Raw genomic sequence first — 25,271 nt, forward strand, 5'->3', positions numbered from 1 at the left:
AAGTTACCTTCCATCCTGATTTTACAGAGGTGCTGCTTTTATTTTTTTCTTTATAATAAAGTCCTTCTTTTAAGAACCTGATTGATTTTAGTGTCCTAAAGATAAAGGGTCTGGTCTGTACTTATATTAAAGGCAATTGGTTGGTATATTATTCTCAAGCCTCCCCAGGAAAGGGGGTGAAGTGGCTTGGGGGGATATTTTGGCTTGGGGGGAAATAGGGACTCCAAGTGATCCTTTTCCTGAATTTTTGTCTAAATCACTTGGTGGTGGCAGCAATACCACCCAAAGACAAGGAAAGGATTTGTGCCTTGGGGAAGTTTTTAACCTAAGCTGGTAGAAATAAGCTTAGGGGTCTTTCATGTAGGTCCACACATCTGTACCCCAGAGTTCAGAGTGGAGAGGGAACCCTGACATAGATAAAAGGCCAGGCCTCACCGTCATCTGTAATATCTTCAAAATACCTCTAAGATACACAAACTATTTCAATAGGATTTGATGCTACCCCATATGGGGCAAGACTGACTGGTATGCTCCAGCTACTTCTGAGCCACTTCATAAATCCAGTTTAACTGGCTGATAAGATCAGGTTGACAATGACTTTCCAGTGTCAAAACATAGCACAGGAGCCAGAATGTGCCAGTACATCTAGCCTAGTTAGGGGAAACACAGTCTAACAGAGTAAAGAGATTCATTCTCACCAGGGGCCACTGAGCCAAATGTCCTCACCCCATACATATCCCTCTCCACACCTACCCCACCCCACAAACAGACCCCTAAATGGCCCTTTCACCCCACATATACCCCAACAACCATCCACCAGCTGCCACTTCTCTTGACAGCCCCCACACATGTCTTGTTCATGGCAGCCTCTAATGCCTCAAGCCCACCTACCACAGCCCCCAACATCCTCCTCTTGCCTTTAACATCTTGGCCCCCAACCTACCCCACTCTCTCCCAACTTCCTCCATTCCCTTCATAGCCTCACAACTCACCCCCAACATCTCCCTCTTACCCACAACTCCTCACCCCACAGGCTCCCAACACTCCCTGTGACATTGCACCCCATATTCTTCATAGTTGTTGTGACGGGTTTGGTCACAGAGACCCCCTTGGGACTGTCACCTGATGTGCCAAGACTACCTCTGAGCCCATTTTCCCTGCCAGCTTGGGATTTCAGAACCCTGTCTTGTTGAGCCAGATATGCTAGCCTGCTGCAAACACAAACCGAGGTCTGAACCACGTCCCCCAAAAACTGCAGACTAACTGAAAACAGTTTTGAAAATGCTCCTGTCTCTAGCACCCAGATACCCAGTTCCCAATCGGATCCAAACTCCAAATAAATCGCTTTTACCCTGTATAAAGCATATACAGGGTAAACCCATAAATTGTCCGCCCTCTATAACACTGATGGAGAGAGAGATGCAGAGCTGTTTTCTCCCCCAGATATTAATCACTTACTCTAGGTTAATTAATAGGCAAAAGCAATTTTATTAAGTATAAAGAGTAGGATTTAAGTGGTTCCAAGTGATAACAGACAGAACAAAGCAAGTTACCAAGCAAAATCAAACAAAACACACAAGTCTAAGCCTAATACATTAAGAAACTGATTACAGATAAAATCTCACCCTCAGAGATGTTCCAATAAGCTGCTTTCACAGACTGGGCTCCTTCCTAGTCTGGGCCCAACCCTTTCCCCTGGTACAGTCCTTGTGAGCTCCAGCTCAGGTGGTAACTAGAGGATTTCTCATGACTGGCACCTCCTTTGTTCTGTTCCACCCCCTTGTATAGCTTTGGCACAAGGCGGGAATCCTTTGTGTCTCTGGGTCCCCACCCCCCTTCTAAATGGAAAAGCACCTAGTTTAAGATGCATTCCAGTACCAGGTGACATGGTCACATGTCCTGTGAGACCCCCCACCCCCAAGCCTTCATTCTTCCTGGCCTGACTCACAGGAAGGCTTGCAAGTAAACAGAGCCATTTACAACCAATAGTCCTAGTTGATGGGAGCCATCAAGACTCCAAACCACCATCAATGGCCCACACTTTGCATAATTACAATAGGCCCTCAGCGTTATATTTCATAGTTCTAGTTTCAGATACAAGAATGATACATTTGTACAAGTAGAATGACCACACTCCATAGATTATAAGCTTTGTAATGATACCTTACAAGAAACCTTTTGCATGAAGCATATTCCAGTTACATTATATTCACACTCATTAGCATATTTTCATAAAATCATATGGAGTACAATGTCACAGTTGTATGATTATAATTATGACATAATTATGATGAATTTTGTACAAGATGGGGCATGTAAGGTGTCATTGGAAAAGTTATGATTTGCTGAATATCCTCGTTATATGCATGTATCATTTTTGTATCTGAAATTATGAATATTGACTAGGGATCTGTATTTCAAATGGGCTTACTCTGGAAAATACCCACAGCCAGCCACTCAGGAAGAACACTAAAGAAGCGAGATGGGCCTAATGGCCCATAAGCAAAGACAGTACACTGTGGAATAGCTTAACCTTCCTGTGGGATCTGTTTGCTATCACTTATAATCACTTAAAATTTATCTTTTGTAGTTAATAAACTTGTTTTTTCTTTATCTAAACCAGCGAGTTGGAATGAAGTTCATGGGACACTGAAGCTCAAAGATCAAAGGCTGTTGTGTAGTCCTCTCCACATTGACGGGAGGGTGAACTCTATGAGCGTACGCTGTACAGTTCCCTGTGCAGCACAAGACAGTATAATTTTGTGTTTATGCTCCAGAGCATGCCTGGGGAGCTGATAGTTACCTAGGCTTTAGCCTTTCTACTGTTGGTTCGTGCAATGGCTAGTCATAGAGCCTGCATGTAACTGCAGCTGGGTGTGTCCCTACCTGTGTGAATGCTAGTGAAGGTGTAGGGCTGGGAGCATGTCTGCAGCTTGACACAGCAGCACAGTGAGAGAGGGAGCCCAGGCTGGTAGGTCAGAGGGCTCACTGGTACCTTAGTGCAGATGTGCAAAAATGTCACAATGAAACCCTATCCCAGGAAAAATTTGCCTGTTTTCAGGTCCGGGTACAAACTGGAAAATGGCGTAAAGATTGCCAAGGTTTGTGAGCCTTCAGTTTGAACAAAGCTGTGATGATGCATTGGCTTTAATTAGTCCTGCAACCGTACTAAACTGAACTGAAGGATACAATGAAACTGGAGAGAGTTCATATGAAACAGTTGAAAAACTTGGCATCTGTGCCATGAGACACACAAACACACTGAGCTCAATCTTCCCTTGGTTGGGTGCAGCATCGCTGAGAACAAAGTGGCCACTGCCTGAGACCAGAATTCTTAGAATTTAAAGTTGCACTATGCACACTGAAGGTATCCCAGCTGCGTACTTTATGGGAGGTTATGGAAGTAGATCTGGATCTGAACTTCTTGGGTTCGTCTCTGGGTTGATTCAGCGTAGCAAAAATGGTGACTGAGATTGTTCTTTTTTAATTCGAAATGAAAAGGTTAAGAGAAGTAAAATGTGAAATTTGAAAAGAAGTAAATGAAAGAAGGATGTAAAGAGAACAATTAGACGTACTGGATCCATTCTGTAGCACTCACTAACAAAACCCTAGTGCACTGCTCTGAGCTGCACTGCAGCATGAATTCATCCGCTTAGTTCTCCATTTCTTCACGAAGCACTGCAGGTTCCAAAGTATTAAGGTACCACTTATCTCTTGGGGCCATACAACGTGGGTGGGTGCTGAATTGGTAGGTACCTGATTTATACATTTAAAAAAAAAAAAAAGCAATCCCTCCATTACCTGCTAGAAATTATGCATGCTTCCAGACAGGCTTTGTAAAGCCATGATCCCACCAGGGAGCTGCAGGTAGAACAGCCTCGGAAGTGTTGCTGACCTGATTGCAAAGTATTATATTAACAAAACAAGACTCCCCCTCCTCTCCCCCCCCGCGCTTAGCTCATCAGCAGGGTTTCTGAAACTGCTTGTATATGTGTGGGAGAAAGATTCAGCCACTGCTGAATCATGCACTGGCCTGATTAAAGAGATCACTAAGCATTTTGATGTGTCCATCAACAAAATTCTGTCCAAAAACAAAGGGAAAAATTAAACAGAAAGCCATTTCTCCCTCTGACACACACACACACACACACACACACACACACACACACACACACACACACACACACACACACACACACACACACAAAATCAATCAATCAATATTACAAGCCAGATTCTGATATTATAGCAGTTACTCTAAATTTACTGCAGTGTAAAGAAGTCAGAATTGGGCCCTGTGTATCATAGAGGAAAATGGCTTTTAGTTTACTGATACATAATTTTTCCTTGGGTTTTCAGGAAGAATTCTTTGATGGACACATCAACCCTGCTAGGAGATTGTTAACTTGACAGTAACACACATACCAAACCTAATGAGGCTTGAAGGTATTATTTCAGACTTTATTCTTTTTCTCCCTCCTTCATTTAGATAAAATATTATTGTTGTGTTTATTCATGGCCTGTTTTATTAACTTATAATCCTTGATGCCTGAGCTTTAATAACTGTCAGCTCACATACACACAGTTATCTTTAATACAAAACAAGCATTATGTGCTCTAAATGGATGCTTGTTTTATTGCCTTTAATCGGTTGGAATTAAGCGATAACACATGACAGGCAGTGCATTTCTCAGCGATTATAACTTGCCTGGGGCAGAAGGATTTTTAACCACGTGAGAAGCACAGTCATCACCCTCAAGTGCACTCAGTGTCATATCTTATCAATACTACACAATGAAATTCAGAAAACTAAGAAATGCTCAACAATGGGCACCATTATGGACTTTGGGAATGACATCACTGGCAGTTTCAGTTGTGTCCAGCCTCAGAATTCAGAAGCCCTTTGATAACACTGTCTATTAAGGGGTAAGGAGCCACCTGAATTGGTAACAAAAGAACAAGAGACTCACAGGTCAGGACCGCTCATTCGTGGCCATATAGCAAGCTGCCCAGATCAATACCAAACTAATTAATAGGATCTGAAGTCATGAAGATCAGGCCTAGCTATAAGTCTCCGACTTTTAAAGTATCCATGGCTGAGGGTGAAGAAGCTATTGGCAGAGAGAAACGTAGTTTAAAAGAGACGTTCCAAAACTGTGTGGTCTGTGGAGCCCTTCCTGGTGAGCTGAGGAGAGCGGGGCAGCCACATGCTGCTGCTGGCTTTTCTCCCTTGTGTGCAGCTCTAGTCAGGATGCTTGAAAACACTTAGTTGCTTTCTTCACCTCCCCTGAACCCAGAACTGCCAGATAGAGTATCCTGGATACAGGGGAACCACCATGCAGGGAGCAAACAAGAGCCACTGAGGAACCTGATCCCCCTGGAAGAGGTTTTTTTTTCTGGACCTGCCCCCACTGTGGACAGCCACCCAGGAACCACTATCAAGTGAGTGTGGGATTACCTAGTCTGTCCCTTTAAGGGGAGTGATGCCTAGGGGTCAGTCCACTCTCATCATGTGGCCTGGCCCTTGAAGATTTTGGGAGGTTTGTTATATACAATAATGTAGGAGATAGTGGTAGAGAGGAATCAGTCCTGGGAATAAATAGTGTTTGGGAGGAAATCCTGTCACCCTCTGGGTATGTCTACACTACGAAATTAAGTCGATTTAATAGAAGTTGATCTTTTAGAAATCAATTTGATACAGTCGATTGTGTGTGTCCCCACTAAACGCATTAAGTTGGCGGTGTGCGTCCACAGTACCGAGGCTAGCGTAGACTTTCAGAGTGTTGCACTGTGGTAGCTATCCCACAGTCTCTGCCGCCCATTGGAATTCTGGGTTAAGCTCCCAGTGCCTGATGGGGCAAAAACATTGTCGCAGGTGGTTCTGGGTACATGTTGTCAGGCCTCCTCCCTCCCTCCCTCCCTCTGTGAAAGCAACGGCAAAAAAATCATTTCTCGCCTTTTTTCCTGGGTTACCCGTGCAGATGACATACCACGGCAAACATGAAGCCCGCTCAGCTCACTGTCACCATATGTCTCCTGCGTGCTGCTGGCAGACGTGGTACTGCAGTGCTACACAGCAGCATCCCTTTGCCTTGCTTTGTGCACGGCAGACGGTACAATACGACTGCTAGCCGTCATCATTAGTTTAACTTCTGTGCCAGGGAACATAATGGAGCAAGTAGTTAAGGAAATCATCTGCAAACACTTAGAAGGTGGTAAGGTGATAGGGAATAGCCAGCATGGATTTGTAAAGAACAAATTGTGTCAAACCAATCTGATAGCTTTCTTTGATAGGATAACGAGTCTTGTGGATAAGGGAGAAGCGGTGGATGTGGTATACCTAGACTTTATAAGGCATTTGATACGGTCTCGCATGATATTCTTATCGATAAACTAGGCAAATACAATTTAGATGGGGCTACTATAAGGTGGGTGCATAACTGGCTGGATAACCATACTCAGAGAGTAGTTATTAATGGTTCCCAATCCTGCTGCTAAGGTAAAACAAGTGGGGTTCCGCAGGAGTCTGTTTTGGGACCGGCTTTGTTCAATATCTTCATCAATGACTTAGATGTTGGCATAGAAAGTACGCTTATTAAGTTTGCAAATGATACCAAACTGGGAGGGATTGCAACTGCTTTGGAGGACAGGGTCATAATTCAAAATGATCTGAATAAATTGGAGAAATGGTCTGAGGTAAACAGGATGAAGTTTAATAAAGACAAATGTAAAGTGCTCCACTTAGGAAGGAACAATCAGTTTCACACATACAGAATGGGAAGAGACTGTCTAGGAAGGAGTACGGCAGAAAGGGATCTAGGGGTTATAGTGGACCACAAGCTACATATGAGTCAACAGTGTGATGCTGTTGCAAAAAAAGCAAATGTGATTCTGGGATGCATTAACAGGAGCATTGTGAGCAAGACACGAGAAGTCATTTTTCCGCTCTACTCTGCGCTGGTTAGGCCTCAACTGGAGTATTGTGTCCAGTTCTGGGCACCTCATTTCAAGAAAGATGTGGAGAAATTGGAGAGGGTCCAGAGAAGAGCAATAAGAATGATTAAAGGTCTTGAGAACATGACCTATGAAGGAAGGCTGAAAGAATTGGGTTTGTTTAGTTTGGAAAAGAGAAGACTGAGAGGGGACATGATAGCAGTTTTCAGGTATCTAAAAGGGTGTCATCAGGAGGAGGGAGAAAACTTGTTCACCTTAGCCTCTAAGGATAGAACAAGAAGCAATGGGCTTAAACTGCAGCAAGGGAGGTTTAGGTTGGACATTAGGAAAAACTTCCTAACTGTCAGGGTGGTTAAACACTGGAATAAATTGCCTAGGGAGGTTGTGGAATCTCCATCTCTGGAGATATTTAAGAGTAGGTTAGATAAATGTCTATCAGGGTTGGTCTAGACAGTATTTGGTCCTGCCATGAGGGCAGGGGACTGGACTGGATGACCTCTCGAGGTCCCTTCCAGTCCTAGAGTCTATGAATCTATGAATCATCATCCCCTGGGTGCTCCTGGCCAACCTCGGTGAGGTCGGTCGGGGGAGCCTGGACAAAAATGGGAATGACTCCAGGTCATTCTCTTATTTGGGTTTCGTCTAATGGAGATTCAGTCCTGCCTGGAATATCATGCCAGCTGGAGGCTTCTGCCTCAGGCTGCTCTCCCAGTCGGCAGCACCGCGTGGTCGCACCTACCCCAGCCTACCCCTTGATCCCATGGTTCATGAAGCCTGGACAGTAGTAAGGAACAGTTCAACTATAGGCTGAGCAAGTGCAGAATGGTGGTAGAATGTGCATTTGGATGTTTAAAAGCTCACTGGCACAGTTTACTGACTCGGTTAGACCTCAGCGAAACCAATACTCCCATTGTTATTACTGCTTGCTGTGCGCTCCACAATACCTGTGAGAGTAAGGGGGAGACGTTTATGGCAGGATGGGAGGTTGAGGCAAATGGCCTGGCCGCTGATTACGCGCAGCCAGACACAAGGGCAGTTAGAAGAGCATAGCAGGGCGCACTGTGCATCAGAGAAGCTTTGAAAACCAGTTTCATGACTGGCCAGGCTACGGTGTGAAAGTTCTGTTTGTTTCTCCTTGATGAAAACCCGCCCCCTTGGTTCACTCTACTTCTCTGTAAGCCAACCGCCCTCCCCTCCTGCCTCTGATCTCTGCTTGCAGAGGCAATAAAGTCATTGTTGTTTCAAATTCATGCATTCTTTATTAATTCATCACACAAATGGGGGGATAACTGCCAGCGTAGCCTGGGAGGGGTGTGGGAGGAGGGAAGCACAGAGGTGGGGTAGTTGTAGTGGCACCCCCTAGAATGGCAGGCAGCTCATCATAGAAGCGGCATGTCTGGGACTCTGACCCGGAGCGGCAATTTGCCTCTCTGGTTCTTTGGTAGGCTTCATGCGGCACTGCTGTGGGTCCCTGTTATAACCTCGGTCCTTCATGCCCTTGGAGATTTTTTCAAATATTTTGGCATTTTGTCTTTTGGAACAGAGTTTGGATAGCACGGATTTGTCTCCTCATGCAGCGATCAGATCCAGTACCTCCCGTTCGGTCCTTGCTGGAGCTCTTTTATGATTCTGGGACTCCATGGTCACCTATGCTGATGAGCTCTGCATGGTCACCTGTGCTGATCAGCTTGCCACACTGGCCAAACAGGAAATGAAATTCAAAAGTTCGCGGGGCTTTTCCTGTCTACCTGGCCAGTGCATCTGAGTTGAGAGCGCTGTCCAGAGCAGTCACAATGGAGCACTCTGGGATAGCTCCTGAAGGCCAATACCATCGAATTGCATCCACAGTACCCCAAATTCGACCCAGCAGGGTTGATTTCAGCACTAATCCCCTCATCGGGGAGGAGTACAGAAATCGATTTTAAGAGCCCTTTAAATTGACAAAAATGGCTTCGTCGTGTGGATGGGTGTAGGGTTAAATCGATCTAATGCTGCTAAATTCAACCTAAACTCATAGTGTAGTGTAGACCGGGGCTCTGTTTAAGGACCAGGACCAAGAGCATGCAGAGTGGGTGGGGAAAGCTCCCCTCCCTCCCAGCCAATTGGGATGAGCTTTAGGAGGGACACCAGCTTATATGCTGCCTCATCCCTCACAGCAGTGGCAATAGCAGTAGGGGGAGGTTGGCGTGGTGAACCTCAGAACTAATTGGAGGAAAGGCTTCAGCTGAACCTGGCTAAGGCCCTCCAGCTGGCAGGAGTTACAAATCCAGCTCCAAGGAGGAGGGGTGTAGGGACTTCTGCCTTCAGGAGCGAGAGTGGCTGTGTGAAGCATACCCTAGCTGCTATCAATGGGGCTGGGACCACCCTTGAAGGAGCTCCTTAGCAGTGGGCTGGAAAGAAGCTGCATGAGGAGACAGAACTTCAGAGCATAAGCAGTGGAGTCTGTTGCCCTGTGAGAGACGTGCACAAACAAGGAAAAGTTAGAACATCAGTATGGGATTGTAAGGATCAGTCCTTAGCTGCCTAACACAGCATCTTTGGGCTGAAACCCAGAGGAAAGGGTAGGCCTAGGTTCCCATACCACTCCCACAGCAAGAGGGGAGGCACAAGCCTTGGGACTGAAAGAGGCAAAGACAGATGAGTACCAAATGGGGGCTGATGGCCTGACATAAAGGCCATTAGACTTTGGGTTTTCTGTTTGGACTCTTGTTACCTCTGGAAAGGGACTGAACTGAAAGATGACCTAGCCAGAGGGCTAGGCCACAGAATCTGCAGAACCAGAATGACAGACAAGGAGGTCCTAGAGTTGAGGAACCCCTACAATGCTGTGTTAGGCCATGAGGAGTTGCTTTGTCAGTGAGTTTGCCTTGTAACAGGGTGCCATCTGGTGCTGCTGCCACTACCTGTGGAGTCAACACTGAAGAACCAGAAGGAGCCAATGAGGAAGCTGCTGCCAGAGAACCATGTGAAGACTCATGCCAAAGAGATGCTTCCAGAGAAGCCAAGCCAGGGCAGGAAGGAGCCAGGGTGATAGAGTGGAAGGGGAAGGCTACAGCAAGGCTGCTGGATCAGGCAACAGAGACCCCTCATTAAAAGGGTGAGGAAGGAGGAGAACAGAGCAGGATAATGGATGGGGTAGGGGAAGATGAAGACAAGATTGTGGACACTGCATGGGAAAAGGGGAGGAGGATGCAAGATATTGGAGTTAGGACTTTAGATAGGGCAGTGGGATGAAGAAGAAGTTGGAGCTGGGACTCTGAAGAGGATGGGATGAAGAAAGCAGCAAGTCTAAGAAAGACAGAGCCCTGGAATGAGCTGCTGATAGGAGGTTGTCAAGGAATCTGAAGGGCAACAAACTTGGCAAAGAGAAGCGTGAGCGTCAGAGATGGGGGAATCTGTTTTGACTGGGGGAGTAGTCCGTGGGAGCCTGAGGGCTGGAACTGATTCTGACTGGTGGCACGGGGCAGATTAGTTTGATTTGTCTATGGGTGAGGGGAACTGATCAGTGGAGAATTGATTATGATTGTTTTGAATTTAGGGGAGAGGGAAAGTGACTTTCACTATTGGGAAAACTAGAAATGTTGGGGGGGGTGACAATTGATTTGGGCAGGGGACTGATTTGATTGCGTGGTGCAGGGTGAGTTTTGGCTTTTGAGGGAATTCATTGGGAGGACGTGGCTTTGCAGTTGGGAGTGTATTTGAGAGGCTCTTCCTTGGAATCAGCTACAGTAGTTGCCATGGTTGATGTTTATGATTGCCAACCTGAGTATGACTGGGAGGTTGAGAGGGAAGCAGGCCTTGAAATGGCCTCAGTGGTGTGCCACATTACTGAACATGTTTGTGAACCCCTGTTTTCAAAAATGCTTCAAATGTATCTCTATTTGGGCATTTGGGGGCAGTGGTTGCTTGTCTGGTTGTAAGACAAGGACCATACCCTTGTTTTTGTTCAGAATGCACCTAGCATAGTGTGGGTGCTACAATAAACTAATAATAACTAACATGGGCCTGTCCCAGTTTTAACCCATTCCTTATTACTGAGGCAAAACTCCCAAGACCAAGATGTTGCCTGGGGAGAAAGGACTGAGTGAAAATTGGGTAAGGACCTCAGGATCTGGACCATTATTGATTACTTATACCAGAGGTTCTCAAACAGTGGTCCGCGAGCTCCATTCAGGTGGTCCACGGGAAGATGCATGTGTAAGGTGAGGTGGTGGCCTTGGGGGGAATAGGGGATAGGTGGGAGGGGGCAGTGGGGTGAGAAGAGGAGGTGGGGGGAATTTGGGATGTGCAGGGCTGCGGTGACCAAAGAGAGAGGTGACTTTCCCCAGCTCCAGGGCTGTGGCTGCCAGGGAGAGATGGCCCTCCTTTCCAGCCCAGCTCAGGGGCTACTGTCGGGGGGAAGAGAGAGAGAGACCCCCCTCCTTCCCAGTCCCTCCTCGGGGGCTGCTGCGGCTGGGGAGAGAGGGCACATCCATTGGATTAGAAAGGTAAGACTACTGATATTAAAATATGAGTTGTGTGCTTTTATTTGTAGAACAAAAAAACGTTAATTATTATTAAAGTTTTTTCATATAGCGCTTTTATCCAAAGCTCTTTACAATAGTTAGCTAATGGTACAAACAACATTTGGAAAAAAATCATTAAGTGGTCCACCAAGATCCTCAGCAATTTTCAAGTGGTCCGTGAAAAAAAAAAAGTTTGAGAACCACTGACTTACACTATGCCACTGATCTGTATGGCGCTTTATAAAACCAGAAGTGAGGCCTAATCTGAGATTACCCAGAGCAGTGAGGTTTATTGAGGATCTGGATCTAAAGGTCACCAGAGTTCAAAGGATGTTGGATTGGGTGTTCCAGTTCTACATCTTATTTAAAAAATTTTTAAATCACCTAGTGTCACTTTGAGCTCTCATTTGTACTTCAGAACAGTAAATGCCAAGAAGAAGACTGTGGCATATTTTTCCTTCTAGGAAGGAGTCCCTCAGAATAGAAATGCTGGCATTTTTATTAACAAATGGATTGTTAGGTTTTGGGGGTTTTAGTAGGCCGAGAGATCTGCTGGTGTAGAAGGGATGGGAGGGGGAAACCTGCATCATCCCTCTCAGGCAATCAGAAGTCAATTTGCCAAAAAGTGAACGTAGCCAAAAGCTACTGTTCCTCTCTGCTCTTTGAATGGGCTCCAGGACAGCAGTGGGCAGCGATTCAATTGAGTCACACTGTTAGGGAGTCCAAGAGAGGAGTGGGTAGAAGTCTCCTCTGTTATAGAGTTCCTGGTCCTTCACAGTTACCAGAGAGAACCAGGATGCATTTCAGCAGGGAGCTTAATGCACAGACTTCCTGTGTAGGGAGTTCTCCAGCTGCTGCTTAAAGCATGGTTCCTTGTGATTGGCCTCACACTACATGGTATCAGAGGTGAGTGAATTTCTTTGTCTAAAGAAGGAGTAAAGCAAAGAGACCCCTTCCCGCTTCTCTCCCACAACCCTCCCCATGGCCAGTATGATGAATGAGTGGGAAAAGTGGGAAATCAAGGAGGAGGCGGAACCCTGTCTCAATGCAACAATGGAGCCCATAGCACAGAAGTCTCTGTTAGAGAAGTTTGATTTTTGGCAACTCAGGCAGCTGGCTTTGCTGGATCAGCAGACTTAAGCAATTCTGGATCAGGGCCGCCCAGAGCATTCAGGAGGCCTGGGGCAAAGCAGGGGAGCTGCGGCGCTTGTACTCACCCAGCGGCAGTTCGGGTGTTCAGCGGCATTTCGACGGCGGGGGGCCCTTCAGTAGCTCCGCATCTTTGGCAGCACCAAAGGGCCTCCCGCCGCTGAAATGCCACCGAAGACCCGGACCACCGCCAGGCCAGGGCTCACGGGGCCCCTGTGGGGCCTGGGGCAAATTTCCCCACTTGCCCCCCCCCCCGGGCGGCCCTGTTCTGGATGCCTTCTGGTTTAAATGAGAAAGCACAAGGATACTGGGTAAATGCTCTGTTATTTGCCATCAGTGGTGTTGCTGATGACATCCTATATGCCCTATCATTCTCTGATGAGGAAAAGCGAGAATATTCCAAAGTGAAAAGAAACTTTTGAAGCCAATTTCATAAGCAGATAGAATATTGTATGTGCCATGGCCAAATTCAGAGGTGCCAGGAACAAGGGAAGACTTATTACTGCAGTTCATAGTCTTACTAACATGGCAAATATCCAATGTTAAACAAAGAGCTAAGAGTAGTTGGTATAAGAGACACCTTTTTATCAACATGGCATCAGTTAGGTGTAGATCACTCACTAACAAAAATGAGAATGAGCGAAACAGTAAGAGCTTACATCAGAAAATATTGACACAGGAAAAAGAAAAGATGTAAATGTGAAAGGAGCAGTCAGACCAAATTTACAACATAAGACCAGTGCACAACTAGACAGTGGGAGCCCAAAGAACCTTAATCAGAGGAAAGCTTGGAAAAACTGTGGAAGATGTGGCAAGATACCAGGCCAGAGCTGGCAACAATATCCAGCAAAAGCGGCAGAATGTACAAGGTGCCACAGAAGGGACACTTTGCAAGAGTAGGCAGTTCCCAAAGAGTATTACAAACAATCCAAGAAGGAGTGTTGTCAGATGATAATGAGTCCATCCTTCCAGAAGTAATTCTCAAGAGCACAGACAACAGCTTGGTATATACGTATGAATCTAAAAGGTCACTGCAAGTTAAAAAAAATATATATTGATCTCAGGATGGAGAGCTACAAAGACCTACTTAGGAAAGTCAAAAGAGAATTAAAGAAAATGGAAGATTGGTGAGCAGGAATGGCTGTGGTACCAAAGCCCAGTGGCAAAATCCAGATTTATATGCACAGAGAAAGACATATGCTTCCCACAGATGTCCAGATGTTAGCTCAGTTATCAGAAGGCAAAGTCTTCTTGAAGTTAGATGATACAGCAGGCATCTGGCAAATACCCATTGCTAAATAATCTATATAATTAAGTATGTTCATTACACTCTTTGGAAAGTACTGTTTCAGTCACCTTTCATCTGTCATATCTTCAGTACCAGAACATTTTCAAAAGAATCTCTCAGAGTGTGTCAGGTTTTCCTGGCGTTCTTTGCCATGCAGATGATGTGTTGGTATATGGCAGAGATTAAAATGAACATGATGAGCAACTATATGCAGTTTTGAGACAATTCCAACAAGGCATTACTTGCCTCACCTGAACCCAAAGACGTTTCTGCTGTCAGAAGATTCCTGGCATGACAAGCTATATGGGGAAATTCTTACCAGATTAGCTCATTGAACAAAACCCTCAAGAGACTCCTTAATGATCACAATATGTGGATTTGAGGTAGTCCACAACAAAATGCATTTAATAAAATAAAAACTACTGACATCTCCACAATATTTGGTAAACTATCCAATAACTGTAGCAGCGAACATATCTTCATATGGTTTAGAAGCAGTGCTCACACGAAGAAGGAGACCAGAGACCTGTTGCATTCATATAAACAAAGTCTCTCAGAAACTGAGCAGCAATACATTCAAGTGGACAATGAAGTTCTAGCAGTCACTTGAGCCTGTGAATAGCTAAGTGTAGATCTGTTTGGTTTGAATTTGAACAGACCACAAGCCCATAGTGGTATTATTGGGTTCAAAACCACTGGATGACCTTCCACAATGGATTAAAATATTTTGATTACGACTAATGTGATATTTTTTCCCTTCAACATTTCAAACATACCAGGGAAAGCAGTCTCATAGCAGCAGACACTCTATCTAGTGCCCCAGTTGAGCAGCCACCAATGGAAGAAGAAAAGGCTTTAGAGAAAGATGTCAAAGTCCACATTGACTTTGTTCTGGCAGCAATTCCAGCATCTGCCAGCCAATTTCAGCAAATGTGAGATGAACAACAAAAGGATGAGACTGCCAGAAATTCACTCAACTTTGCCAAAGAGGGTGGGGTTGAAGGAGTCAATTTCTAACAGACCTGCTGCCATATTGGCAGGACCTAAATGACCTTCATGTGGCTGATGGCCTGCTTCTGAACAGACAGTGATGCTTATTCCTATCGTACTTCAGAAAGAGATGCTCCCCAGAATCCATAAGGGACACCAGGGTATAAACGAATGTTGTTGCTAGTGCCCTGAAATATGTATGGTGGCTCAGTCTGAGAAGGCAAATTCAGACCTTAGTAGAGGGCTGTGAGATATGTAACCAGGGAAAGAAAATATGGTTCTGGTGATCGTTACTCTCTAAAAAGCTACCTGACAGACACTATCAATGGATAGCCGCAGATTCCTTTGCTGCAAAGGACACACATACATAAATACATTATTGCAGTCAACTATTTCTCCAGATATATTGACTTGGTTATACTTACACAGACTTAAAGTCATAGAAACTAGTAATTATTTGCAAGATATGGAGTTCTTGAAATCCTCATATCTGACAATACCTCTGAAACATTTGCAGAGGACTTTGATTTTGAACATCATGTTAGTAGTCCATATTACTCCCTTCTCCCCCGAGCAATGGGGAGATAGATAGAAAGCAGGGCAGACTTTAAAAAGACTTCTGCAAAAATCAGTGGACCCATATAAGTCACTTGTGGCATATCAGTCAACACTGCTTGCATCTGGATTATCTCCAGCAGAATTTCTGATGGGAAGATGACTAAGGACATCTTTACCTGTGGCACTGATACAGCTTAAACCTAAGTGGCCTGACCTGAAGGAATTTCAGAAATGGGATGCTGAAATAAAAACTTCCTTCAATGTTTGGCACAGAACAAAAGCACTATCTGAATTGAGACCAGGGAAGAAAGTTTGGATCAGAAGCTTTTAGCACTGTTTGGAACTTGGCAGAAATTCCTAGACCCTAACTAATGGCAGTTCCAAAAGGCCTTCTCCAGAGGTATTGAGGTCATCTTAAATATTTCCCAATGCAATGAAGAGAGGATTTGAGACCTACAGGTACTCTGTCAGGAAGTGAGCCCCTTCCATAGGGCACTCCATGCACAAACTCAACAGAAGTGAGAACATGGTCTGGAAGACTGATCAGACCGCCCCCCTCAATATCTTGATGGTTAGAATATGGCCCAGCACTATTTAAATGCAGTTGATAGTATAAATAGTTTTTAAGGAATCTGACATTTATTTCAAAGTGCGTGTGTATTGATTTATAACCTAAGTTTTATTTTCTTATTTTAAAGAAAGGGAGAGCTGGAGTGATTAGAGTTCCTGGTCCTCCATATTTACTAGAGAGGAAAGGGATGTGTTGCAACGGGGAGCTTAATTAATGTAGGAACTTTCCTGGTTAGGGAGTTCTGTCATTGCTGCTTAAAGCATGTCTTTTATGTCCTCATGCTGTCTTCCACACTACCATCCCTGTAATAGTAGGGGATTACACATAACCAGTTAGCAATTTAAAAAAAAAGAACAGTGAAGATTTTAGACTCAGTCACAGAGTGGTTTATAGGTTAAATTCTGCTGTTGAAAAGCAGAACAAAGGGGGAGGGGAGCGAGACCTAAAACAAAAACCAGCAGATAGGAATATACACAGCCAGACATGGCAATAAAATAAACAGCTTCGTACTTCGGTGATTAAAGTTAATGCTTGAGCAATGGAAACAACTGGGAGTGGAGGGGGGAGGTATTCTGCTCTGTTTTACATGATCTGTTTTTATTCCATTCTACCACATCTGACCCTAAGTATGTGACACAGTCAGCCATAAAAGAAAGAATAACCATAGAACCAGAGCACAGTAAAGAAAACAGAAGTTAGAATTTAAAATGTGGAGATTATGCAATAGCTGCTTCATCAGCTTCTTCTAAGATCTGTCTTTTTTTTTTTTGTAATTACATAAGGAGTTAATGAGGCCTATTAATGTAAAACCAAAAATCAACATTCGTTGGTCAGGTTGTGTTAAACCTGCAATATTTTATATACAAATCATGGCTACAGATTTTATGCATAATTAGGTTTTGAAGTGTTTCAATTACTGGCCATCTTGGCGGTTAACCACATCATAGAGCAACCTGTGTTTTATAGAGAATCCCTTAGAGCCCAGTTCATATACAGCCAAGGATTCTGGGGGTGCCTTGTGGATATAATTACTCACAGGCATCTTTATTTTGCTATCTTGGCAGAAGACTAATGGTAGAGTGCTTAGAGGGCAAGTGTTAATAATGCCCAGCTCTTATGTGGCTCTTTTCAGCAGTAGATATCAAGGTGCTTTACAAAGGAGGTGAGTGTCATAGCCCTTATTTTACAGATGGGGAAACTGAGGCACAGAGAGGGGATGTGACTTGCCCAGGGTCATCCAGCAGGCCAGTGGCAAAGCTAGGAATGGAATCCAAGTCTCCTGAGTTCAGGTCCAGTGATCTGTTCACTAGGCAACACTGCCTCAAGGCAATGAGCCTATACATATTAGTAAAGTTTTATCACATAAGTTTGGACCGCAGGATCTGGCCCTAGTTGAACAGTATTCTGATGTTGGTGATCAGCTCTGGAGGACTGATAAATAATAAAGGGTCTGGTCCTTCAAAGTCCACTGAAGTCAACATAAATCTTTCCATTGACTTCAGTGGGCTTTGGGCCAGGTTAAAACAGCAATTTGGTGTATGTGCTTTGATAAGTCTCTGTACATCTTTGCACTTTTATTTGATGCTTTTTACATTTTTCAGGAAATTATTTTAAAATGTATATTTGTCACCCTCGCTGGTTAGCTCTCTCTCTCTCACCCTCTCCTTATCAGAGAGGAGCAGTTCCAGGGCCAGCTCTGGCTCATGCTGAAGTCAGTGGGAATTTAACTTTGATGGGCGCAGAGATGGGCCTACAGTTCTATGGCTGGTTTCAGAGCAGAGCCAGAAAGTGACTAAAAGGGCACAAGCAGGCTGTCTGTACTCGGAATCATTCATCGCTATTTTGAAATAAAGCTCCGGGGGAGGGGAAGAGAAAAGAGATTCCTAAGCAATTTTGTTCTGTTGCTAAAGGAAAATAAATATGCAATGAATAATTAATAATCTGTAATACCATCTTGCAAAAACAGCAGCTGATATCTGAGCTTCCTCATAGCATTGTTCTGCAGTGTCATGAGTTGCTGATTTAGTCTCAGATTCTCAAAAGTTATTTAGGTGCCTAATTCCCCTGGAGTTCCTAAATACCATTTGGGGATCTGGGCCTTACTTGTTGAATTGTGAAATTTACTTTTCTCAGTGTCATGCTCATAACTGTTTCTTCAGTTCTAATCAGAATCCTCCCAATGGAATAATTAACACTAGGGGATTAGTATTAAAAAAGGAGCCAGGAATATTATGAATGCCAGACTTTTGCTATTTCCTTAGGTTTCTACATCTGCATCCTCAGTTAATAAAGCTAGAGGTGAAATTGCCTCCTTCAATGAGGAAGAAGGTAGCAATGTTACTTCTACTTTTTTTCTGAATGAAATTGTACAAAGCTGTTAAGTATGTCAAAGCAATTTCATATACATATCATCATCAGTGCCACTAACAATGTTTTCTAGAATCAGGCTCTCTTTCTTTGAGATATCCCAGCAATGACAGTGCCAGTGCCAATATTCTTCCAAGAAGGATGAATGTTACATTACACTTACCTATGGCAGAAAGGCGTTGTAGGGATAGTTTCATAACACTTATGTACCCCAAAGGGGGGTTGTGGGGTTTAATTTTGTAATGTTTGTAAAGTAATCGGCCTTCCCCATTTGAAAGATTCCACCAGAATACAAAGTGTGAGGTGCCTCTTGCTGCCCTTCCCTGTTGAGTAATACAGAAAATAAAGTTCTAAATTTATTACATCCAATTTCTATGTTTTATCGGTCACCAAAAGTGTGTGTTTAATCCCTTCTGGAAAAAAGGGTTCATTGACTTGAAGATAGCTGTGAGAAACAGAGCATTTACTGTTCTCTATGTTGATTTTTCATGCCTGGGTACGGAAGTGATGATAAAACTGCCACAAGGTTGAATTTTACATACTGTATAAAAAACACAGGAAAGGTTTCATTCTTACTGTTCTTTAGAAGCTCACCCTAGTGCCGCTTCAGTGTGTATCAAATCATCTAAAAATAAGAGTTGTGTTATTCAACAGATGGGATAGGGCTACAGACCAGGAAATTATTAAAATAAGAGACTACACAAACACCTCTTTATTGGAGAGGGCTACTCCATTCAATAGTTAAACTACCACAAACTGGTAGTGTTGCAGAAGTTGGGGCCTGTTTGCACTGTGACGAACTGGGACTGGTTTTAATGTTCCCTCTGAATACTGTGGGGGGGCCTCAGCTCTGGCCAACCCTCTGTCGCCTAGCAACTAATGGTCAGGCCCTTCCCCGCCTGCAAGGGGATGCTAAAGGTGTTAGAGAACAAAGAGATCAGGTGACCTCCTGGCCCAGGAAAGAGACAGCCCAGAGAGGAGGGGCTGGAGGAGATTGGGGAGTTTTGGAAGCTGGCTGGAAGATGGAGGGGAGCCCCGAGGAGGCTCGGGCCTCCCAGCGGGGCAGTGGCCTCTCTGGGGCCCCAGATCGACCTAACTAAGGGGGGTCTTGTTGTCCGTACCGGCAAGACCTGTTGTGGACTGTGTTCCTGTCATCTAAATAAACCTCTGTTTTACTGGCTGGCTGAGAGTCACATCTGACTGCAAGGTGGGGGTGCAGGACCCTCTGGCTTCCCCAGGACCCCGCCGGGGTGGACTCCCTGTGGGAAGCACACAGAGGGGCACATGCTGAATGCTACGTGTGAGCTTCCTGCCCTAAAGGTAGTCTGCTCCAAGGGAGAGGAGGCTCCCAAAAGTCCTGCCTGGCTTTGTGGGGAGCAGTTCCAGAGCATCGCCCGGTGACTCCGTGACATGCACCAACTAGATCTGCACAGAGGGGACTCAGCAATTGGACCTTCCCTTTCTTGAGCTGAAGGAGGTCTGGGCTATTTGCATAGCACTGTCCATGGAACAACAGAGACTTGTACATGGGGTGCCAGCAGGTCAGGATTAAAGATGGACCTGAGGTCACATCCCCCTCCTACTAAAGTGAACATTCAGGCCATGTCTACACTTACCAGGGAGCTATGCTGCTGCGATCGATGCAGCATGGGTCAATTTAGCAGGTCTAGTGAAGACTCGCTAAATCGACCACAGAGCACTCTCCAGTCGACTCCGGTACTCCATCAGAACGACAACATTAAGGTAAGTTGATAGGAGAGCGTCTCCCATCGATGCAGCATTGTTTAAACACCACAGTAAGTCTACCTCAGCTATGTCGACTCCAGCTACGTTATTCACATAGCTGGAGTAAGTAGCGTAACTTAGGTCGACTTACCCTGGTAATGTAAACAAGGCCTCAGACATGCAGCCAAGACATATTGTCAATCCTTTGCTGAGCAGGAGTAGATTTCAGTGCCTGGCAGGTTGATTGACTCTAGTTAGAGAGAAGGCAAGAGTAAACTCTACCGCTGCTTGCAACAGCTCCCCCCAAAGGCCAGTGCCTCAGAAGACAAAGAACAATGCAGCATTTCTTCAAAAATTAAATTGTGCTTGCACACTAAGGCCTGGTCCACACTAGGACTTTAATTCGAATTTAGCAGCGTTAATTTGAATTAACCGTGCACCCGTCCACACCACGAAGCTATTTAATTCGACATAGAGGGCTCTTTAGTTCGACTTCTGTACTCCTCCCTGACGATGGGAGTAGCGCTAAATTCGACATGGCTATGTCGAATTAGGCTAGGTGTGGATGCAAATCGACCTTAGTAGCTCCGGGAGCTATCCCACAGAGCACCATTCTGTTGACGCTCTGGACAGCAGTCCGAGCTTGGATGCTCTGACCAGCCACACAGGAAAAGTCCCGGGGAAATTTGAATTCCTTTTCCTGTCTGGCCAGTTTGAATCTCATTTCCTGTGTGGACGTCATGGCAAGCTCAGCAGCACTGGCAACGATGCAGAGCTCTCCAGCAGAGGAGTCCAGGGAATCTCAGACTAGAAAGAGGGCCCCAGCATGGACTGACCAGGAAGTCTTGGATCTCATTGCTGTGTGGGGCGATGAGTCTGTGTTTTCGGAGCTGCGCTCCAAGAAACGGAATGCAAAGACCTACGAGAAGGTCTCCAAAGCCATGGCACTCAGAGGATACAGCTGGGATACAAGGCAGTGCCGCGTGAAAGTCAAGGAGCTGAGACAAGGCTACCAAAAAATCAGAGCGGCAAACGGACGCTCTGGAGCCCAGCCCCAGACATGCCGGTTCTACGAGGCACTGCATGCCATTCTCGGTGGGTCTGCCACCTCTGCCCCACCAGTGACTGTGGACTCTGAGGATGGGATACTGTCGACGGACTGTTCCTCGGAGATGTTCGCGGACGGGGAAGATGAGGAGGACGAGGCAGTCGACAGCACTTACAACGCTGATTTCCCCGACAGCCAGGATCTCTTCATCACCCTCACTGAGATCCCCTACCAACCCTCCCCAGCCGTTACCCCGGACCCTGAATCAAGGGAAGGATCAGTCTGTAAGTGCTTTAAACATGTTAATATTTATTTTTAATGGAGCAGGAATAGTTACTAGTTGAAAAGAAGGTCAATATATATGGGGATGGAACAGAAATCCTCTTGGGAGATTTCCGAGAAGCTCTCCTGCAGGTAATCGAAAAGCCTCCGCATGAGGTTCCTGGGGAGAGCTGCCTTATTGGGTGCTCCGTGGTAGCACACTTTTCCGCGCCAGGCTATCATCAGGTACTCCGGGAGCATTGCCTCCACGAGCATGGCAGCATAGGCCCCTGGTTTGTGCTGGCTTTCACGCAGCATGCGCTCTCTATCTGCCTCAGTGATCCTCCTCAGGGTGATCTCGCTCGGAGACTCCTGCATTTAATTACAGTAATTTGTGTACTATTAGTATTGGGAGTGCTTCACTGTTCCTTTGCATAACAATGAGCGTCACTTTACAGCCACGGTGGAGGCTGCAGAGTGGCAGCATATAGGGATCTTTCCCAGGGAACAGACGCGAGGGGGTGCAACAGGGGCAGAGTTTATGCTTTCAGGATTGCCTGTAGCAAGAAGACAGTGGTATACATTGACTTTTAAGCAGCCAAAAGTTTTTGGCTTACCATGCCTGGCTGCTCCACGGATTCTGCTGTCCTGCCCCGCTTGTCTGATCTGCAGTGCAATCCCCCAGGCAATGAAAGCGAATTCTGAAAATTCGAACTTTCCCTGAGTGAGTGCTGTGCATGGTCTTGTTCACAGAGACTGACTAGACTATGTTTCTTCTTTGCAAAACTGTATCTTTATAAGGAAGTCAATCCCTTTTTCCCATCACACAGCTGCAACTGTATCCCAACCTGCTCCAGCATGCCCCTCACAGAGGCTGGCGCAGATCAGGCGGCGCAAGAAAAAGACTCGGGACGAGATGTTCGCTGAACTGATGGCCTGCTCCAGAGCCGAGGCGGCCCAGCAGAGCCAGTGGAGGGAGACCCTCTCTCAGCAGCAGCGCTCACACAGCGAACGGGAGGACAGATGACGTCTGGAGGACCAGCAGGCGACTCAAACGCTGCTTGGACTAATGAGGGAGCAAACGGACACGCTCAGGCCCTTGTGGATGTTCTGCAGGACCGCAGGCAGGAGCAGAGAGCCCCCCTGAACTGTATCTGCAACCGCCCTCTCCCGCCACAAAGTCCCATACCCCCCTCACCCAAAATAACAGGAAGGAGGTGCGCCAGGGGCCGTGAAAACTGTCACTCCACCCCAGCAGAGTGCTCAAGTACCAAAAAGCTCTCATTCGCTAAATTTTGAGAAGTCCTTCCCTTCCTGGATCACCCAAGCCCAAATCCCAGTTTCGTCCCCTCACTGTGTAGTTGATTATTAAAAATAGTTTGCTGTTCATTACTGTTTCCGTCATGTTTCTTTACAGAAGACTTTGTGTGAAGGGGGGGAGGGGTTTGGTAATTGCATAGGACGGTCACCATTACCTGGGAACAGACACGGGGGCAGGATCTACAGCAGGTCACACACACATAGTGCAGTCACTAGGCACCCTGGTCAGTCTGGGAGGTGTTTTTCATATTCTGTGCATAGGCGGCAGGTGCCCTGCTCCAGCTATATTTGGAGCTGGGTCTCTCCCCCGGCCCTGCCTGGATTGGGCCCTGGCCCCCACAGGTCTCCCCCCGCCCCGCCGCGCTGCGTACCTGCCTGACAGTAGAGCGGCTCCCCGCAGAAATGCTGTCTGGTGCCCCAGAGTCCTAGCGCCTGCCATACACAAATGGCAAGGCAGGCTGCCCTTACCCTGCCCTTCCACCATAGCACTGAGCCTCTCCAATGCCCCAAACCCTCAGCCCCAGCCAGAGCCCTCATCCCCCTAACCTCCTCCCCCTTCCCACACACCCCTCACCCCTTCCTACGCCCCCACCCCCAGCCCAGAGCCTGCACCCCTCACCCCTTCCTTCACACCCACCTGTAAACGTCCTCCCCCCAGTCCTCCCCCACCACAAGGCCACATAGCCCCCGCACACAGAGTCCCGAAAAGGAGGGATGGCAGGCTTCGTTGAAACAACCAGTCCGGCAGTGCAAACCGCTCTAGGGGCAGGAGCGGTCTGTACATCACTGCACATCACTGCACACCCTACCCACCACAGTCTGCATCCCTGTTTCAACCCTTTAACGCGAATTCATTAGTAAAGAAAACGTTGTTAATTAACAATATTCCATTAACTTTATTTTTAAACATGTGTTGGAAGGGGGGAAATGTGAACGGGCTATGTAACCGCAAAAGAAAGTCAACATTAACTGAAAGAGGGGCAGGTTCAGCTTCTCTGTAAAGAACCTGAACAGTCACAGGTTACCCTGCAACCTGAGGAATCTATCTTTCAAAGCCTCCCGGATGCACAGCGCTTCCTGCTGGGCTCTTCTAATTGCACGGGTGTCTGGCTGAGCGTAATCAGCAGCCAGGTGATTTGCCTCAACCTCCCATCCCGCCATAAAGGTCTCCCCCTTGCTCTCACAGAGATTGTGGAGCACACAGCAAGCAGCAATAACAATGGGGATATTGGTTTCGCTGAGATCCGAGCGAGTCAGTAAGCTTCACCATCTCCCCTTGAGACGTCCGAAAGCACACTCCACCACCATTCTGCACTTGCTCAGCCGGTAGTTGAAGAGTTCCTTGTCGCTGTTCAAGGCGCCTGTATAGGGCTTCATGAGCCAGGGCATTAGCGGGTAGGCTGGGTCCCCGAGGATCACTATAGGCATCTCCATATCCCCAACAGTTATTTTGTGGTCCGGGAAGAAACTACCTTCCTGCAGGCGTCTAAACAGACCAGAGTTCCTGAAAACACGCGCGCCATGAACCTTGCACGGCCACCCGACGTTGATGTTGGTAAAGCGTCCCCTATGGTCCACCAGTGCTTGCAGCACCATTGAAAAGTAGCCCTTTCGGTTAATATACTGGCTGGCCTGGTGGGCTGGTCCCAGGATAGGGATGTGAGTCCCATCTATAGCCCCACCGCAGTTTGGGAATCCCATCGCGGCGAAGCCATCTGTGACGACCTGGACGTTTCCCAGGGTCACTACCTTCGAGAGCAGGAGCTCAACGATTGCGTTGGCTACTTGCATCACAGCAACCCCCACGGTAGATTTGCCCATGCCAAAGTGGTTCGCTACTGACCGATAGCTGTCTGGCGTGGCAAGTTTCCAGAGGGCTATGGCCACTCGCTTCTGCACACTCAGGGCTGATCGCATGCGGGTGTCCTTGCGCTTCAGGGCAGGGGACAGCAAGTCACACAGTTCAAGGAAAGTGCCCTTACGCATGCGGACGTTTCGCAGCCACTGTGATTCATCCCAGACCTGCAGCACTATGCGGTCCCACCAGTCCGTGCTTGTTTCCCGGGACCAAAATCACCATCCCATAGCATGAACATGACCCATTGCCACCATGATCTCCACGGCGCGGCGTACCGTGTTTTCTGAGAGGTCTGTGCCACTCTGAGACTTCATGTCCTCACCGCGCTGCCGGAGCCTCCTCGCCCGATTTCTCAGCATCTGACTGTTGAAGAGGTGTACGATAAGGTGCGAGGAGTTGACAACGGCCATAAGTGCAGCGATGATCGCAGCGGGCTCCATGATCGCAGTGGAGTGCTGTGGCGTCCGCGCTGTCACTAACAGGAAAAGTGCACGAACTGATTTCCCGCCGGCGGGAGTGACGGTGGAATGCTGACAGTTACCCAAGACCACCCTCGACACAGTTTTCCCCCCAGCATGCATTGGGGGGAAATCCCAGAATTCCAATGGGCAGCGGGGAGTGCGGGAACTGTGGGATAGCTTCCCACAGTGCACCGCTTCCAATTTCGACGCTTGCCC

The sequence above is a fragment of the Mauremys mutica genome, chromosome 1 (genome assembly GCF_020497125.1).
Source record: "Mauremys mutica isolate MM-2020 ecotype Southern chromosome 1, ASM2049712v1, whole genome shotgun sequence".
Lineage (NCBI taxonomy): Eukaryota > Metazoa > Chordata > Testudines > Geoemydidae > Mauremys > Mauremys mutica.